The following is an 18498-nucleotide window of genomic DNA, read 5'->3' as shown; positions in this document are numbered from 1 at the left end:
TTTTCTCTCTGTGAGAGCTTATCTGGATCACGTGTGGATTAACAGTGTACGCGACGCGCGACAACAATAACTTACGTGTCTAAGGAGGATTATTGTTTACCTGAGAGCTGTTCTCATCTGCAAACGCTGAAATCTGGATTTGCTTGTAGTCTTCTCTTCATAAAGACGCGGCTCTAGTTGCTGGTGATTGTTCTGTCTCTACAGATTTGGTAAGTGAGCGACCAGTGCTCTTTGTTTATTCAGTTTGTTCGTATCGAATTAAGTTAACTATTGCACTGAGTGCAGAAATGTTAGCACCGCATTTTGTGACCGGAATAACACACGCGGCTTTCTGACACTACCTGCCGTATGCATCTAAGTTTCCGGGAAATGCAGAGTTTTTTTTTCTCTCATTCGCCGTGCGGTATCAAACATTGCATGAAAAATACACGCTTGCAGCAGTTCCTCGAATCAAATATCTCGTTTGTCGCGAGAGGCATGAATGAATTCCCTGAATGAAAGAGCCAAACTGCAGTTAAAGTCCAACATTTAATAATTTGGCAAATAATTCGACTACAGATGTCCATGTAGGTTAAACACCATCACTTTCTCCTGTCTCTATGTGTGTGTATTTTGACTTTGAAACTCGCGCGTGCACAAATAGACACTCCCACACCATCCCACTTTAGTTCCTCCGACACTCCCCCCTAAACAGAGCTGGACACGCCCACTTTTCTGACTTTTTCCAAAGTAGAGGTGTGAAAACACCCTGCTGAAACGAGGGGGTTTCATGGCCCTTTAAGAGCAAATCCATTTGCGACACTGTGGACTCATGGGTTTGCTGGTCTATAAAAGAGGTGTGTTAAAGTGTCATAACACCCCCCACTTTCGGTTCAGGTCTACCTCAGAATTTTTTCAAAAGATGCATCATAATGGACAATTTTTATTTCATGACTTTAATTTTATCCGTGTTACCATGCATTTACTGTGTTACTGTGTGAATGACACCGAGAAGCCTCTATACACTGATACACTTTTTCTGCTTGTGGGAAAAGTTGTTTGTGATGAGCATTGCTTCATTATGTAACTTTCTCACCACAACCTGCATATGGCTGTGTTAACGTGTCTATCTGTGTAACAAAAGATTTGTAGATGTTAGTAATTCAAAATACGGACATATTACATCTATAAATTAATGAAATATGCTAGTTTACTGTAAAAATGAGAAATTACTTTTACGGTTTGTACTGTATTTTTAACAGTAAAATACTGGCAACCACAGCTGACGGTTTTTTTTTTTTTTACCGTAAATTTTTACAGATTTATTTTTTACAGTGCATTACATTACAAACCACAGGAGAGGGCAAATTATTCAGCAGGATAGCGCTTCTCATACTTCAGCCTCCACATCAAAGTTCCTGAATGCAAAAATGGTCAAGGTGAGATGATCATTATTGAGCATGTCAAGAGTAAGATGGAGGAGGCATTGAAGATAAATTCAAAGAATTTTGATGACAAGAATGCTTTTTTTTTTGGCATTCAAGATGACTATTAATAAGTGATTTGAGTCATTGCAGAGATGTAGGGATGCAGTCCTCCAAGCTCATGGGAGTCAGACCCAATATTCATTATTTTTCCACTGCACCATGACTTTATATTCTATACTGTACATTATTTCTGTTAAGCAACAAGACTTTTGTCTAAGCAAAGTCAGACCTTACTGTCCTAATTAAATCATTAAAAATCGAGGCATGATCATATTTTATGTTGGTAAAATAAGCGTAATCTAGAGGTCTTTGCCTTTCATTTAAGCCACTTCTGATACCAAATGATCAACTAGAAGTCAAGTTATCATTTGCTGTTCCTAAAACTTGGATAGGTGACAAGACTTTTGTCAGGTAGTGTATAAATATTTATGCATTTATATATCAAAATAAAAAATAAAAACTTAAGAATTTAAGATGACTTGTGCATTGTGTAAAGTGTCGATTGGTAACAATTTCGCCATATATTGTGTTGGAATATCACGCCAATTCCATGCGTGTTCAATAAGAAAAGGTCTGGAGATTGTTTTCTTTCATGCCAAAAATATTAGTAATTTATTAGATACAAATGAATAATTCGATGACAGAGCTCTGGGTTATGTTACCCCCATGCAATACAAGAATTACATTTAAAAGGTTCGCAACTAACACACATTTCCTGATTCCAGCATATATACACAACTGATTTTAACAGGTAGAGTTTTGGTTTAACGTCACTTATCAGTCATTCTGCAGTCCTTTGGCCCTTTGTAACCCCTAGACATACTTCCTCTTTTTGCAACCCTTCTTTGCATACCAGAACTGAACAATTACGTGCATCTTTAATGTATTTCACAAGTTCTGCAAAGATCATGCTCCTTGTGACATGTCCAGACAGCAGTGTGGAACAAACCTAATTTTATTCTTTTTCTGCTTTTTCCACTAGTCAGCAGTTCTTCTTAAAAGTATGCAGCACAGTAAAAAAGAGGAAGCATGTCTGGTCAAGATGTGTTATAATACAATAGAAAAGATTGATTAATCTGTTGCTAGTCTAAACATTTTTCTAATAAAAAATAAAGACACAAGTAATAAAAATAAATTCCTTTTTTTCCTACAATTGTAGTTGAGTCACAAACTGGCTTTAGATTGCATTGCAGGAACATTCTCCATTTTCATCCAGACCTCCTTTTATTCCAGACTTTACGCAAAAAGTCAAAAGTCTTGTTCCACAAGACTAACCCAGACTCCAGCCGAAAATGTTCTGCTGCCAGCTTTTGTAGATTGGCCAAGGCATGGCTTTATTTTGCTGTCTGAAAGGTGGTGCTTACTGAGGAGAGACCGCGGGTGAATTACTGTTCTAGCTCAAAAGTCGACTCGACCGCCAAATGCGATCAGTCAATACCAACCCTAAAGGCAACGGCCCAAAGGACTCTTGTCAGGAAATATCAATTGTTACAAATCACTGGACACCTACTACAGCATGGGGGGGTATAAAGTATGCTGGGACGATTCCCTTAGCTAAAGGATTTAATGACTGCCGTGAAAGCGTGTTTTAGTAGTGACAAGCCCAGATAAAACTTATTCAGGAGCTTGTGTGTTGCTTTTGTGCGATGGCGTCATCATTGAGGTCGAAAAATCGGGTGAGTTTGCCATCCTGATGCTTTTTTTTTTTTCCTTCTATCATATCTTTTATCATTGCCGGCCAGATGGATGAGCCCAGATTGAAACTTTTGGTCTGTGTGAGTTTGTAGACAGAAAGTAAATAAGTGAGCATTGATATCCTCAGCAACATATTATGGCTGGTCCCAAAAATGACCGCTTATCTCTGTGTCTCATCGATGCTGCTGCGGTTGCACATACGCTGGGAAACTTTCTTTAGTCATGGACTTCAGTTTTTGCTTCAGAGTTTGGGTTTTAGACTGTTATATATTGTTCTTATAAAGTTAAAGCTCACTGTTCTGATTTTACTGCTGTGCTGTAATTTTGTCAAATAGAACTGAGTCGTTTCTTGGAGGATGCCAGGCTGTTTTACATTAAATAAATCTCATGTTTTCATTGTCACCACAAATGCATGACCTGAAGTAATAACAAATCAAGCTTTATTATGAGTATATCTAACCACAGAATTTGATTGTTAAATACGCCATCCCTGAAAAGCGTGCTAAGAATTTTTTTTGGGGTAACGACCCATATAATGTTTTATATATATGTATATGTGTATATATATATATATATATATATATATATATATATATATATATATACATATATACATATATACATATATACATATATACATATACATATACATATATACATATATATACATATATATATGTATATATATATATATATATATATATATATATATATATATATATATATATATATATATATATATATATATGTATATATATATGTGTATATATATGTATATATATATGTGTATATATATGTATATATATATGTGTATATATATGTATATATATATGTATGTATGTATATATGTATATATATATATATATATATATATATATATATATATATATATATATATATATATATATATATATATATATATATATATATATATATATATATATATATATATATATATATATATATATATATGTAAAGTATTATTGGCCAGTGCTAATATACTAAATTTGACAAAAAGGCATTATAATACTATAAATGTCCTAATTATTTGCTGCTTATAAACAATATGTGTTGTACAAAGTGCGCTATAAACATGTCTGTAAGTACTGGAGCAAATGCCTTTTTCAGAAATCAATTTTTCAATCATGGGTCCACATTTGCTTCAAATTATTATTATTATTATTTTTTGTGATTGCGGTCCTTAAGCCACCATTAATTTCCAATCCATATATCACAGACTTCTTGTTTTATTTTGTGCAGTTGATTTTCTAACCTAGAGGCATTTCTTTCTTTTTTCCTCAGAGAAAATGTTTCTATATTGTTCCGGGACCAACAAAAGATGTTTATCCATGAAAACATGCTGTACTTGTCAAAATAACTGACTCTACATTTTCTATTCTGAACAGCATCTTATTCAACTTGTTGCTTATGCGTAATTTGCTTCAACCATCAACAATTTAACACCTCCGTTTTTATATATAAATCCAACAGACTTTCAGCTAAAGAAGGTTAGGTATGTTGCTTTCTTAATTTGGCTGCTTGAAGACTTGCATGACTCTGTAAAGAACAGCTGGACTCATCGCGGAAACACTTTATCGGTATTCTTGGCAAGCTTCAGCGTTTGGCTTCGAAATGAGGCATGAATAATTTCTTTCTCTGATTGCTGACGGCTTAAACAACTAGATGAAATGTTGCAATAAAACGCTATTGATTGAGTAATATATCATTATTTTGGAGCCCGATTTCTGTCACCGTTCACATTTCTATGTGCATTATTTTCATTTTAGCAATTTTTTTCTCTTTAGATTGGATGCAGATTAGATGTTTTATATTACATATTGGTTCAAAAGAAATGCTTGCGGTGTCATTTTTGTGTTTTCTGAATTACATTCACTGGCCACTTTATTAGGGCTTGTTAACGCAAATTTCTAATCAGCCAATCACATTAGCTGGATTTAGCTGGCAAAAAGACCAGCTAAAACCAGCTTGACCAGCCTGGTTTAAACTGGACATAGCTGGTTTTGGCTGGGCTCCCAGCCTGGCTAGGCTGGTCAAGCTGGTTTTAGCTGGTCACCTCCCAGCCTGACCAGCTAAGACCTGGCTGGAAATGGCTGGAAACCAGCCTCGAAATGGCCAAAACCCCTCTAAAACCAGCATGGTTGACCAGCTAAAAACAGCCAACCAGCCTATGCTGGTTTAACCTGTTTTTTTCAGCAGGGAAACCTTAAAAATGCACAGCTTTTACAACTGACACTTTGGGACACTTTTTCTTTTGTATTATATTGAAATATCAAACTTTTGGCAGTTTGATCAAACAAGTCAAGCTGTTAAAATGATGAGCGAGACTGTTCTCTCACTGGGATTAGAAACTCATGTTGTTGTATACAGTATGCACATGTAGCAGGTCATCCAGGTACTGCAGGCATAAAGAAAATCAGCAGACTATGCACATATATTCTGTATTCTGCAGAAATTGGGGCAGAAGGCCCCCAGTGGCACGCGGTTGCTGCTGTTTTTATTTAATTTAATTATAATTTATGGAGTTATTGTTTATTGCTTCCATGCATTGCATGTCAAACAACTGCCTTATTCACATCTTATGCCTAAGCAATGAGTGAAATCATAATCAATCAACAATTCATATGCCTTTAACTAAAATTAATCATTTGCAAAGCTACACAATGCAATTCTGATATGGTTTTACTTTTATTATGAGTTATCTTTAACTGTGTCCTCGTAATTCAGTTTTTAACTAAATAGCTGGAATTAGCATTGTTAATGTTAACTAAATCTAAAATCGAATAATTGTGTATGTTTAGCAAGCTGTCTACGTCTGACGTTTCATTTATTAAATATCTGACACTAAAATAATAAAACATGTTAAAAAAACAGTCATGCTAATTTCTAAAGCCAATAAAAAGTTAAATAATCAATTTTTATAGTCAATTTCTCTAGAATGTATTTATGAATAGTTCAGAAACAAAAACCTCTTAGTGCCATCTAAAATTTTCTTTCAAAATGTTCAGTTATTTCACATTAAAGGCAATGCATTTAACCTTTTCCATGTCATAAAAGTAAAATTAATCAACCTATATAGGAACCTGAGAAAAGGCTCATTTGAGAAGGTTTTTTGCGTCTGAACTCTTTATATTTGATCTAAAAAAATTATATAAATATATTCTTAATAAAATAATTTAATTAATAAATTAAAATAAATTGCAACAGTGGAAAGTTTATTAGTTTATAGGTAACTAGACTACAACTTTAACTTATATTTAAAATAAATTCAATTAAATAAAATGTGACTTTTATTTTTGCTAATTGGTAAGGAATTGTTCATTTAGTTAAACTTGAAAATATCTAAAACTAAAATAAATTATTAAATAATAGAAATAATTATTCGTAAATTTAATTGTTTACATTTTTAATGTAGTTTAAAAAAAGCTACAACATGACTAGTAAATTTGTAAATAAAGTCAAGGGCCATATTGTACACCCGTCGCTATAAGGCGCAAGACATGTTTGGCACGATTTGTTGCTATTTTCAGACTAGTGCAACTGTAATTTTCACGTTTTGCACCATGTGTTAAAATGGCAAACTTATTTGTGCCTCTTTGTGGACTTATGGGTGTGCTGGTCTAAAAAGATGTGTTAAGGCGCATTGTTGATGCGTTGCTATTTTGAAGAACTGAAATAAATTGCGCCATTAACCAACTAAAAGCTGGTCTAAAGTCTAGTGCAGAGTGTGTTAGTTATGCACCTATGGGGGTCCAAACACTTTCACATTGCTTAATACACACAGGATGTGCAGCAATACACAAATATCTTTACATATGAAAACAATTAAAGGATTAAAATATATATATATAAAAAAAACACAGCCTCCATGCCTCATCTCCGGGGGCATTTTCAGTTTATCCTACACAATTTGTATAGTGTTATTATTTTTATATGCATTTTTATATTTGTTTTAATAATAAAAAAAAATACAGTTTAGATTTGTCCACCTGTTAGGTTTTGGAGATGCATGCCTCATCATAAGGGGCATAAGATTAAGACGTGTGTTTGGATATAACTTATTTTATTTTATTTTTTACCACACTTCGCTATTATTGTTAATTTAGCAATAAGTTTTGAAACAAATCTTTGCACTTAACAAACAAAAATTCAAATGTAGGCTGATGGATGTCTTTAGTGGAGTGAGTTTTCACCATTTCCTTATCCACAAAAGCAAAGGAGTAAAGTAAAGAATAAAAGTAAAGTAAAGAGGTTGAACAGCGGAGCCTCGTGCTGCAGATGTGAAGTGGTCAGTTTTTTTCACTTACAAAGTCCACCATGTAAATAGCAAATGTGCCATGGTGCGATGCAACTGACTTTTAAAGGGAATGGGAGATTAAACTCTAATTTGTTAAATGCACATTATGCTCAAAACACACCCATTAAAGTTACACATTTTGTTTCTCCAAGTCGATGTAGTTTGTTGATTTGAACATAATTTTATTGGATGTTTTTAGATCTTCAAAAGATTCATGTTAAAATGTAACACTGTACTTAACTCATTAAGAGAACAAGCACAACCCTGTTAGACCATGTGCTGGGGCGTATTTTCCATCCTAAAACAGCAAGTGTATTCAGACACGCACTTAATGCTTTTGCATCATTTGTTTTAGACTATGTGCCTAGATCGTTAAAGAGCCCCTATTATGGGTTTTTGAAAATAAGCTTCCATGCAGTGTGTAACACAGCTCTAAGGAAATGAAAACATCCATTCATTCATTCATTTTCTTGTCGGCTTAGTCCCTTTATTAATCCGGGGTCACCACAGCGGAATGAACCACTAACTTATGCCCTTCCAGCCACAACCCATCTCTGGGAAACATCCACACACACACACTCGTACACTACGGACAATTCAGCCTACCCAATTCACCTATACCACATGTCTTTGCACTGTGGGGGATAACGGAGCATCCGGAGGAAGCCCACGTGAATGCAGGGGGAACATGCAAACTCCACACAGAAATGCCAACTGAGCCGAGCCGAACCAGCGACCTTCTTGCTGTGAGGCAACAGCACTACCTACTGTGTCGCCCTGAAAACATCCAGCTGAGGTTTAAATCTGAGAGTGCAGCATGTTTAAAACTATTGATTCTTTAGCGAAATATTAGACTCCGAGTCGAATAAACGAATCGAGTTGAGTTGGGATATGGTACATCTCCAAATATGTACTTACAGTTCCGTTAAAATGTGCACACGCTTTCCCTCCACACACTAGCGGTGGTGTGGGGGATTACAGGACTGATCATGACGCGAAGATGACGATCACTGACCGAGATTCGGCTGCGGGCAGGGCCGGAGCAAACTGAACTGGTGCTATAGGCAAAAGATGACCATGCCGCCCTCAAACTGAAAGTGAAAACAAGAGATGGGGTTGTGATTGCATGTACGAACCAGGGCGGTGGCGGGGATTATCACCGACGAAAGTGAGGAGATGTCACCGACACCTTTGCTAAGGCCAACATCAGCCGTTCCCACACACGCGTGGCACAGCTACTTTTCAAAATAGTTCAACTTTTGCAACTGTGTGGATGAATATTGAATGTGTGTTGCTATTAATTGCGGTTAGGTTTAATAGTAGAGCAATATGCTGGTGTTTAACTGCATTCATTCATTGCATTCCAGCGTTGGGCTCTCATATACTCTCTGGCTGCTATTTCATAGCCGTGGTGGGCTTTTCTCTCATTTCTTGTGCTAAACGCTGTCGACCAATCGCAACAGACTGGGTCATCAGACCAATCAGCACAGATTAGCTTTGCGCTAAGGAGGGGTTTGGGAACAAATGAATCGCTGAACGATTCAAATGGGAGTCATTAGGATAATTAAGTAAAAACAAATGCATATTATACGACAGTTAAAGTGTGTTTTGACATTACACGCATATCAGCCTGTTGTTGGAGACCCCTAAAACCAAAATACGTCCTTTTTAAATGCAAAATAGGGGCTTCTTAAAATACAGCCGTAAATGTTTATGTAAGACAAAACTAGTTCAAAGTATTCAAAGCAATAGCGTTTCTAAAATAACACTGGTTTGAGATCATTTTTGATAACACAGTGTCTGCATGTTTTGTTTGTTGTTCACAGATGTTCAGCTCCATAACCAGACTAGCAGAAAATCAGACATCTGGCGTGCTTTGAGTGAACGCATGGCCGAGAACACAATAGAGCCATAAAATTTGGAGTTACGCTGCTGTCATGGCTGATAACGTGACTCTGGCTGCTATGGTGAGTTTTCCTCAAGTTTTCTCTGGGATATGTGTGTGTGCGTGCATGAACCCGTGCCGGGGACTCAGCTGGCAATAGTGAAGCTACTTAACACTTTTGCTGCTTTTATATTGCAGACGCAGCTCTACAGCCGAGGGAAGAGAAGCAATAATCAAACCCAAGCTTGAATAATTGATAAGGTTGTATGTTTTCACTGTTTGCCAGTTTTATTTACTCTGTAGCTGATTTTTTATCATGTTTAGTGTCTTCTAGAGTTGCTCAGTGTCTGGAGTTCATTCGATTATACACTACTAGCAGTTTTGGTTTAAATGACCTGTTGGGATGTTTTTTTAAACATGCTTTTCCATCTTCTTTTGTTTTGTTTTGTTTCAGTGTGCTCAATGTCTACGTTTTCAACAGCTGCAACAGTGTCATCCAGAAATTCATAACATTTTTTTAGACCTGAACAATCTTTAGACATTTTACTGTTTATTTGTTGTTTATTTATTACTTTGAACTGAATTCATATCCTATACTTGAGCTGACAGTACAATGTTTCAAAAATAGTGATTTTATTAAGACTTTTCTTGAATTAAACACATGAATAATTGGTGAAAACTAGAGTTATATAGAGTAAATAAGCTTTGTTTCTGACTTGCATTTTTTTGAACTAATTTTGTTGTTTGATTGTCAAATTAATTGTTGTTGCACTTGAGATGCAGTAGAAGTATTTTATTTCAAAACAATGTATTTCATATTTTATAATGATCATGCACAACATTTCATTTGTTATTAATGCTTGTCTAATAATTATATTATACTTAAGATGCAGTAGTATTAGTAGTAGTATTAATTTATTATAATTTTGAATTATGTATTTTATTATTATAGTTCTAATTATTAGAATCATGCAAAACATTTAGTCGGAAAATTAATACTTGCTTAATTATATTATACTTGAGATGCAGTATTATTATTATTATTATGATTACAATTATAAAAGAATAATTTATTCTATTTCCAACAATGCATTTTATAATTATTATAATTTATGCAAAACATTTGATTTTGCAATTAATACTTGCTTAATTAAGAGTTATTTAATACATAAATACAGAAATAGTGGTGTGTTCAAAATTGTTTAAATCTTAAAAATAATCCATATTTGAGAATCTTAATCCTTTTTTTACACTTTCCAGTAATGTTTTTTATAACCCAGCTAGCTAGCTAACTATTAATTTTTAAGTAGTTTTTAATTTTAGAAAATATTGTGAAGTAATCAAAGTATCTTTAGTATTTTATTTAATAAACCTATATACAGCACTTGTATTAACTAGCATTAACATTTGTGATAACAAACTGTACTGTGATTTTAATGTTGTTAATGCATTATATAACTTTAAATGGACCTTTTGTAAGGTGTCACCTTATTTCAGATTTATTTTGCCAAAAATACAGCTCTCTTTAAAAAAAAAAAAGTATGAATAAACATTATACATGTCCATTAAATATGTACTTTCCAGAATGATTGATTTTAAATTAGTCTTGCAGCATTTTGCGCTGAAGCTGGGTTTGTGTTGTCCCTGGCAACCTATTTCCTACATGGATGTGAAATCAAATCAATATTTCATGATTGTTTACTTTTATGCATTACTTGCATAACGTACAGCCATAATGTACTGTCCATTACCACCAAGTAAAACCTTACAACGAAGGCTTATTTTGAGATAATGATATCTGACTCTGTGTTCTTTCTTCAGTTATCAATAGTTTCTCGCTTTGAATGGAAAATAAGACAACACACGGCCCTTTGAGAGACGACCATTGCAGCTTTTAAAATAATCAGGTCTTTACTTAGTCTCTTAAAGGGATAGTTACTACAAAAATTACTTCCTTTTCTCACACTTGGCTCTGAACTTTCTTTTCTTGAAGTAAAATGAGATATTTTAATGAATATTGGGGGAAAAAGCAGTCACTGGCATTTGTGGTATGAAAAAATACTATGGAAGTCAATGGCTTTTTCCCCCCATCATTATTCCGTATATCTTTCCTTAGTGTTGACTAGAAAAAACTCAAAACAGGTTTGGAACAAGTACTATGAGTACATTTTGACAATTTTCAAAATAATAATAATAATAATAATAACAATAATAATGATAATAATAATAATAATAATAATAATAATAATAATAATAATAATAATAAATAATAATAATAATAATAATAATAATAATAATAATAATAATAATAATAATAATAATAATAATAATAATCACAACAATTCCTCAGTTGACTGATTGTATAAAAAATGCAACAAAAAAAAAACAAAACAAAACAAAATGTATTACATGTTTTCTAATATGTTATGTTCAAATGATGCAAAGGACGCATTAACCCTTTAACTACCCCACCAAAAAACTTTTTTTGCATTGTGTTCTCAACGCAAATTTTATTTTAACATAAAAAAAAAATGTTACATGTTAAACATGTTAAACATAAAAAATGTTTTAAATGAATGACATTTCATATACCATATTTTTACTGATTTTATTTCCTTTTTTTCTCGTTTACATGTAATTTTACATTTCACTTTTATTCTGAATGCATATTTTACCACAGATTGTTTTGTTGCGTAGGAAGAGTAATGGATTAAAAAACAGTTTCTGTCAGTACAACCGGTTTGATCATTTACTGTCACATATTTAAACCACCAATATTGTAGTAAACATAAAACAATCATGCCAAATATGATTTTTAAAAACGTAATGTCTATTTTCCATTTCTGGTGATGATCTTTGAGAGAGTTAACTGAGCAGCAGTTATTTATTAATCTGCAACAAAGCTACTCATCAGAGTCACAAATTACTTTGCTACAGCAGTCCACATGTACATTTTTGTTTTTTTAGAGACTCAATTCAATTCACCTTTATTTGCATAGCGCTTTTACAATGTAGATTGTGTCAAAGCAGCTTCACATAAAAGATCATAGTACATTGAAACAGTGTAGTTCAGTTTTAGAGTCTAAGTTCAGTTCAGTTTAGCTCAGTTCAGTGTTCAAATTCAACTCAAATACCACCAAACCTTAGAATGTCATGTCGTCTTTATAAATATTGTAAAAAGTATGAAAACTTACAGTTTACATTCTGCAAAAACATAGAGGGTGTCTTTGCATGGTCCTCAATGAAAACTGAATATCATCCAGTGGTCATGTTTGGTACTGCAGCCAAACAAACTCTTACTAAAAGCTCATTTTTTGAGACGTCATATTCAAATTTAGAATGTAATTTGTAGAGATATTAAGCTTTAATTTTCTGTCATTATTCGCCTAAAATATGTTTTGTGAAATACAAATTTGATGTATTATAATAAACAATTATCGTTTTATTATTTTCATAAACATAAATGCATATAACTTTTGATATAACTTTTGATTTTTTTGGATTTTCCAACTGTTTTCACTTCAGCTAAAATCTGACATCTGTCTTTTTTAAAATAAGACCAAGTTTAATTCTGTGCACTATGTAGTCATAAATAGCTTAGTTAGGTCAAGAGGGGTGTGATTGCAGACCTAGTGCAGTGCAATCTGAGCTGCATCCGATGCTTTTTAATGCGCTCACCTAACCCTACCCATCACAGTGATGTCACTCGCTCCATTGAGTGCATTGTGTCTGACATTGCATCGCTGAGTGATGCAATCTCAGCTTGCATCATAAAGGCTGCATCCAGATACTATTGCATAGATGGGGTGTTACTTTTAAGTACGTTGACATATAGCACCATGGTGCTCACGGAGACCTGAGTAAGATACCCAGCTCGAGGCTCTATGCCAGGGGAGGCAAACCCTGTTCCTGGAGAGCCACCGTCTGGCAGATTTCAGTTGCTACCCATATTAAACACACCTGAACCAATTAATTAGGACCTGAACACGTGATAATTACAGGCAGGTGTGTTTGATATGGGTTGCAACTAAAATCTGCAGGAAGGTGGCTCTCCAGAAACAGGGTTAGCCACCCCTGCCCTATGCCGACCCTTCCTCTCTCTCTGCTCCCAATGCTTTCCTGTCTGTCCTTTGCTATCCTATCCCAATAAAAAGGTGAAAACCCCCTAAAATTATTATTTAAAAAAATGTGTACACCAAAGCATTGAAGATTGCTAATCATTTAAGTTGATCATGTCAATGTTCAAAACCTGGGGGTGACATTAAAAGGGTTTTAGGCAAGTATGTTATAACTAATTAAATTATCTAAAAAAAGTAATGATTTCCAACAGAAAACTAATTTAATTACAGTAACTTAGCAGCTAATTACACCCCACACTAATGAATACCATCAACCAGCACTCTTCAAAAATCTTTTGTGTTTAGCGGAAGAAAGCAGCTCAAATAAGTTCTGAACAAGTAAAGAGTAAACGATGACAGAGATTGAATTTTTTCAATGAACCATGGCTTTAACCGTGAGTTGTGGATGAGCTTCAGAAAGCCACACGTCGCTGGCTGCACTTTAAAGAAGACACATCTCAATGCTAATTGTGCAGATCAAAGCTCAACAGAACTCACTCAGACAAGGAAATCTGAGAGCTGTGATAAACTGCTTTCAATTACTGCGCCACTTCAACTTGAATTTATTTACTCGACCGCATTGATATCTGGCTCTCCGTTCCGGCAATCAAGGAAAAAGAAGCCAAAGTAATTGCATATTGTTAATAATTACCAATGTGACGACCCCGAAAGGGGACCAAAAACAATACGAACGACACGCTTAATCACGTAAAATCATATTGCATGCCACTTGGAGCTGATTTTTATTGATTTTTAATCTGTAATTTTTTTTTTCTTGTTTGTCAGATCAAACAACATGACCTGAATGAGATCCTGTTATATATCATGACTGCGACATCTGTGTTTCTTGTGTGTTTTGTTGCATAGCCTGGAGGGTTTGCTAGTCATTTCATGTTGTTGCGTTCTAATTGACAAGCAAAGTTTAATCAAAACCTCTAAGCAATGGTTTGCCTGGAAAAGAAATAACAATAAAAGACTGCATCGCTGGTCTAAGAGGGAACTGCTGAGATCTTTTGGAAAATAATGATATGTAGCAGATAAGCAAATTAGCATTCAGCTCTCAACATGGCTGAAATACACTGCAAAAAAAGCTTTTCTAAAGGGTAAGTAAAACATTCTTGTTTTCTGTTTTAGACATGATTATTTGACTTGCTGCATTGCAATATTATTTAGCTTGTTTTAAAGAAAAACACACATAATTTTGATGTATTATTTCTGAAAACAAGACCATTTTTAAACTTGTTGAGAAAATGCTTCTTGATGTAATTATCTATCTATCTATCTATCTATCTATCTATCTATCTATCTATCTATCTATCTATCTATCTATCTATCTATCTATCTATCTATCTATCTATCTATCTATCTATCTATCTATCTATCTATCTATCTATCTATCTATCTATCTATCTATCTATCTATTCAACAGTGTACTGGAAATATTCCATGATGTGAATATCCTGTTCGACCACATCCCAAAGGTGCTCTATTGGTTTGCGATCTGGTTACTGTGGAGGCCATTTGAGTACAGTGAACTTATTGTCATGTTCAAGAAACCAGTCTGAGATGATCCACGCTTTGACATGATGAGTTATCCTGCTCGAGGAAGCCATCAGAAGATGGGTACATTGTGGTCGTAAAGGGATGGACATGGTCAGCAACAATACTCAGGTAGGTTGTGGTGTTGACACAATGCTCAGTTGCTACTAATGGTCCCAAAGTATGCCAAGAAAATATCCCCCACACCATTACACCACCACCACCAGCCGGAACCATTGGTTAAAGGCAGGATGGATCCATGCTTTAATGTTGTTGGCGTCAAATTCTGACCCTACCATCCAAATGTTGTAGCAGAAATCGAGACTCATTAGAACAGGCAACATTTTTCCAATCTTCTATTGTCCAGTTTTGGTGAGCCTGTGTGAATTGTAGCCTCAGTTTCCTGTTCTTAGCTGACAGGAGTGGCACTCAGTGTGGTCTTCTGCTGCTGTAGCCCATCTGCCTCAAGGTTGGATGTGTTGTGCGTTTAAAAAGGATCTTCTGCAGACCTCAGTTGTAACGAGTGGTTATTTGAGTTAATGCTGCCTTTCTATCAGTAGGAACCAGTTTGGCCATTCTCCTCTGGCATCAACAAGACATTTGCGCCCACAGAACTGCTGCTCATTGGATATTTTCTCTTTTTTCGAGATGGGGATCCAAGTGCAGTTTATTAACAAGAGCAGTCAAACAAGAGGGCACAAACTGGAGCATGAGGGTAATTCTAAGCACGTGGTCAAAAACAGGCAAATGGTCAGGATAGATGGCAAAGAATTTATAATAGGAAAACAAGGCAAGGATCAAAACACGGAAAGACTAGACAAAAATACGCTTTGCAGCCTTACAGCAAAACAAGACTCAGCAATGTGTGTAAGAATAAGTGTATGTATACTTCAGGTAATAAATTAGTGATGACGTTTGTCTGTTCATCTATCAATCGATCTATTTATCTATCTAGCATAAATATAAGTAAATAAAATTAAAACTGTAACTTAAAATGCTTAAAGCTGTTGGTCTACTTTATTTAGTATGTATTTATTATGTTAATGTGTTTTTTTTAGCATTTATTAATAACTTTATTAAAATATTATATAAAGGTACGTTTTAAAACTCTTGTAAAAAAAAAAAAAGTTAAATCGATTATTATTACTAATACTAATTTTAAGTAATTAATGCAAAAGCACAAAAAATAGGTAAAAATTCAGTATATTTAAATTTTGAGTCTCAATTTGTTTATTTAGATCTGTGAACGTACTGTAGACCACAAAAACATTCTATGCTGCACAGATATATTCTTTTGTACCTGTTTTATGCAATATGTTTATGTTAATGGTAATATGTTTTTTTATATATGTAAAAATCAGTTATCAATAGATTAAGTAAAGCTCATGTTCTATGAAGGCTTTTTGTAAATCTGTCCAGTTGTTAATGTATCAAGTTTTTGATATGCATTGCTAAGCACTTCATTATGGCTGCTTTAAGGGTCTTCACATTTCTCATTGACAATTCAGTGAGCTAACTTAAAAAAAGACAAAATAATTTTCCAATGGGGCAAGCCAAATAATCTCATCGCAAACTGAAAACAAGATTATTTTACCTACCCTTAAGAAAAACATTTATTGTTTATTGAGTTCCAGCCATAATGAGAGCTGAATGCTAACTGTCTTATCTGCTTCTTATTTTTTTTGACAAATAGTTGTATCTCTGCTAAATATCCTGCTGCTTTAACTATTTATGCATTCATGAAAAGCTTATTTAAGCATCTTTCAGATGTTGCGTGAATCTCAATTTAAGAAAATTGACAATTCTGATTGGTGCTGTAATCCAGGGTCAAAAGCAAGAAAAGGTTTAATAACAAAAAATGTTTATTTCTATAGCACTTTAACAATGTTAATTGTGTCAAAGCAGCTTAAAATAGAAATTTTAGTGTATTGAAAGTTTTAAGAGTTGAAGTTTAGTTCAGTGAGGTTTAATTTTCAATGCTGAAAGTCTAAACACTGAAGAGCAAATCCATCGATATGCAGCTCCACAAGTCCCAAGCCAAGCAAGCCAGCTTCAACAAACTTCACCAATTGACGAAAGTGAAGGGAAAAAACTTCGAGAGAAACCAGGCTCAGTTGGAGTATGACCATGTTTTCTTTGTGCAGAGCTGCAGTCTAGGTGCTGGTGGCTGGAGAATGCTGGACGTCCATCATGGAGAGGCTGCAGGTGTGAGTAGGTCACCAGCAGGTGTTCAGATTGGCCCACAAGATCAATGCAGACACTTTTCTGTCACTGGGGTCTTTCAGGAATCAGTCTCATGATCTCCACTCCTCAATGGCCGCCACAGCATGTGCTCAGGATGTGGCCTGGTCCAGGATTATAGATGCTTCTAGAAGTCCTCTATTGTTGGCATCGTCACTTCACAGCTCTTGGATCACATCCAAATAGAAATAGAAAAGTCATGGACTTTTCCTTTATATAGTTGCAAAAGTACTACTTTGATGGATGAGAAGTCTTCAGTACTCAAATATTTATTTACCAATTAATTTTTTAATTTATCTGAATGTATATACGGTCACACATCACAGTGTTTGTATTGGTTATTGCTGTCAAAAGTGAAGTCAAGCTTCAAGACTGCTGACCAAATCTTATGAACTACACTGAGAACTTCGGAGGCCTAATATTCATGGCGAAGGCAATTAATCAGCTGTCGGTGGGCTTGTCATAACACCGCTTCGAGAAGAAAAAAAAAATGTTTTCTTCAATCCTAAATTTGTCTTAGGTGGCAAAATCGAGGCCCAATGTGCAGCTGGCTTAAATCAGACTTGAGAAGAGAGGAAAGGGAAGGAATATTAACTGGAAGGCCAAAACCTCAGCGCTCTGTATGCATTACAGATGAAGAGCAGAAGAAAAGCAGAGCTGCTCTGCATTGTCCAGGTAAACTGCTGACTCCATCCTGTCCTACATTGCTCATAAGCGTCCGGATTAGTCAGTAATATCTGAAGTACATTTTTAGAATTATCACCGACTCTGTAATGAAAAAGTTTCCCTTCCTGCAGAGATTTGTTTGAAAAAAATGTGAACTCCCATTCAAGTGGAAAAATAACTGGATGCATTAAAGAATGGGTGTATAAAAATTGTATAAAGAGCATTATACTATGATATTATGTTGCAGTAATGCTTCCTATTATTGTTGAAAAGTTTGGGGTTGGTACAGATTTATGTTTTTGAAAAAAAAAAAGACTCAAAAGCTGCTATTTCTTTGTTTAAATGTGCAGTAGGTGATTATATTATTATATTATTTTATTATTATTAGGGTTGAAAACATTTGTGTTGCTTAATATTTACGTTAGTGTAGCTTACTATTTTAATGGAGTTACATGGATTTTCTTTCTGCTTTAGCTTATATTGCAGGCTGTCATTCAGACATATTTCTACCTTTTAATACGGATATTTAATAGCAATAAACTCACTTTACTGCAGTATTCTGGTTGGCTTTGA

The 18498-nt window shown here is 34.6% G+C and overlaps 1 long non-coding RNA gene across 4 annotated transcripts in view; it reads left to right on the top strand.

Moving 5' to 3' along the window:
• The window catches only part of LOC141378328 (uncharacterized), a 37387-nt gene extending 19225 nt beyond the window's left edge, over positions 1 to 18162 (top strand). Inside the window, exons 3-7 of one of the 4 annotated variants that reach the window (XR_012392543.1) lie at positions 9303 to 9443; positions 9560 to 9622; positions 14266 to 14582; positions 14909 to 15150; positions 17163 to 18162. This is a non-coding gene — a long non-coding RNA (uncharacterized lncRNA). Of the gene's footprint in view, positions 1 to 9302; positions 9444 to 9559; positions 9623 to 9815; positions 10928 to 14265; positions 14583 to 14908; positions 16412 to 17162 lie in introns of those variants that run through there. The other 3 variants (XR_012392542.1, XR_012392544.1, XR_012392541.1) reach the window with 3 other exon arrangements.
• The last annotated feature ends 336 nt before the right edge of the window (positions 18163 to 18498 follow it).

Source organism: Danio rerio, chromosome 16 (assembly GCF_049306965.1).
Source record: "Danio rerio strain Tuebingen ecotype United States chromosome 16, GRCz12tu, whole genome shotgun sequence".
NCBI lineage: Eukaryota > Metazoa > Chordata > Actinopteri > Cypriniformes > Danionidae > Danio > Danio rerio.
The sequence above is the reverse complement of the archived record's forward strand: the minus strand, read 5'-3'. Positions and strand labels throughout refer to the sequence as shown.